Source organism: Nerophis ophidion, linkage group LG03 (genome assembly GCF_033978795.1).
Source record: "Nerophis ophidion isolate RoL-2023_Sa linkage group LG03, RoL_Noph_v1.0, whole genome shotgun sequence".
NCBI lineage: Eukaryota > Metazoa > Chordata > Actinopteri > Syngnathiformes > Syngnathidae > Nerophis > Nerophis ophidion.
Window position 1 is genome coordinate 79,524,723 of NC_084613.1, and position 2,500 is coordinate 79,527,222.

A 2,500-nucleotide genomic window follows, 5' to 3' on the forward strand; every position below is an offset into this window, starting at 1 on the left:
AATGGATGGATGGATGGATTTATTAATACTTAACTTTTTTTTTTTTAACCGATTCGTTCCACACCCCATTAAATGTGCATTTTTTCTTGTGGGAAAAATTTAGCTTTTTGCACATTTCAGACTTTTGTTGGACCTTTTGGAATTAAACAGAGGTACCACTGCATATTGCGATAAACACCTAATTGATATAAATAAAACATGCGTTCGATAAAATGTTATAATAATAATAATAATAATAATTAGGTTTTTTTTCGTCCAAAGAAACCAAAAGTTGCAAAGCAAGGTTGCTTGCACGAACAAGGCCACTCGCTCTCTGGTAACCGAGCAACGCAAGAAATAATAACTGATCAGTGGGAGTGACACGCTAACAGCCAATTAAGTAAGGCTGGGCAATATATCGATATAAACGATATATCACAGGGGCTTCACGGTGGCAGAGGGGTTAGTGCGTCTGCCTCACAATACGAAGGTCCTGCAGTCCTGGGTTCAAATCCAGGCTCGGGATCTTTCTGTGTGAAGTTTGCATGTTCTCCCCGTGAATGCGTGGGTTCCCTCCGGGTACTCAAGTCACCTCAAAAATATGGCAGTTTTTTTTTGTTTTTTTTTACACTTTTAAAAGAGCAATGTGATCTGTAAATGACGCAGGGTGCTCATCCCCACCAAGACCAGTAATACCACACCACTGTAGCCCTGCTTACATTTTAGAGCACTGCTGTAAATTCCTGGCACTACACCTGCAAATTATATTTCTTCTCGGGTTTCTCTATTACAATTTCATCCATCCATCCATTTTCTACCGCTTATTCCCTTTGGGGTGGCGGGGGGGCGATGGTGCCCATCTCAGCTACAATCAAGCGGAAGGCGGTGTACACCCTGGACAAGTCGCCACCTCATCGCAGGGCCAACACAGATAGACAGACAACATTCACACTCACATTCACACACTAGGGCCAATTTAGTGTTGCCAATCAACCTATCCCCAGGTGCATGTCTTTGGAAGTGGGAGGAAGCCGGAGTACCCGGAGGGAACCCACGCATTCACGGGGAGAACATGCAAACTCCACACAGAAGGATTGAACCCTGACTACTCAGGACCATTTACAAAAAATGTTTGTCATCACTTCTGAGAATACAGAGCATATAAGAAAAGGTCATTTCAAACAACAATATTCAAGGACAACTTTAAAACAAATGTGTACATCAGTGGTGGGGGTAAAATTGTGGAATTCTCTTTACAACGAGATAAAAAACTGTAAAAATATATTGCAATTGAAAAAAATATATAAAGATAGAACAATAAGATCATATGGACAGCCATAAGTGTTTACATTTAGTTTTTTATTTATTATTTTACTTATTTTTTGTCTGGTTTTGTATTTGCTCTGTATCATTCCGTGAGGTGTATATTATATTATTACTATTATTTTCTTGGTTTGGTTTATACTTTATGAAGTTGTGCACTTGTTGTGTTTTTCTTGTGTTTTTTGTTTTTGATTGTTTCAATACATTTGGATATACGTGTCGGCTTAAATGATATTCATGAAGTAAGATAATGTATTATGTCAAATGGGGCAGGACATTATAAGATTTTCTTCATCCTGCTCCTTCTCAGGAATTGTGTGAATTTAAATTGTATAATTGTGATATAATTATTTATCGTTCTAAATGCACATCAATCAATGAGATAAATAAAAATGAAATAAAAATGAAATGAAATGAAAATTGTGAGGAAGACGCACTGCCACCGTGAAGCCTTACAATTTCATACTTTGTACTATTTTCTTGTAAGAAAAAAAAATTAAAAATTCATACTTTGTATTATTTTCTTATATTTTATCAAGCATTTCTTATGTATTGCTTATTTTTGCACCGTCACTTTAAGAAGTTATTATTAGTTTTTTAATGTGATTTGTTTACATTGATGGTTTTCCGTGGTTGTACTTATATGTATGTAAACATAAGTTACATGTTATATTGCTACTTTTGTACATTTTAGTCTACTTCATACCTTTTGTTTTCACCCTCTTTTGTGCCATTGTGTGCATTATCTTTTCTATCCATTGTAACTGAGCTACTGTGTGGAACATTTTCCCTTGTGGATCATTAAAGTCTGTCTGAGTCGAAGTACCTTCTTTCTGCCTTGATAGCTGAGGGGATTATAGTCAGAAGAAGGTAATGTTTTAAATAAACTTTTTTACATTGGCTTTAGTTTTCTCCTGGTCCTTATTTTTGTATATGAACAATTATCAATATCGACCGATATGCATATTGTGATACAGTTTTCAGCCGTATCGCCCAACCGTATGTATGGTCACACACGTGAAGTTGTACTGAAAAAAAAGGAAATATTTATTAAAATAAACATTAAATAAGGTGAAAAGTACGTAAAATTGCTAAATCTGGACTCCAAAGCGTTAACGGTCAAAGCATGGATTCTAAGGCTGCGAATCTTTGGGTGTCCCACGATTCGATTCAATATCGATTCTTGGGGTCACGATTC

General features: G+C 36.2%; 1 protein-coding gene across 2 annotated transcripts in view; it reads right to left on the reverse strand.

Annotated features, from left to right (window-relative positions):
* The window catches only part of LOC133550095 (nardilysin-like), a 158,340-nt gene that overhangs the window by 40,957 nt on the left and 114,883 nt on the right, over window positions 1-2,500 (reverse strand). The window lies entirely within an intron of this gene.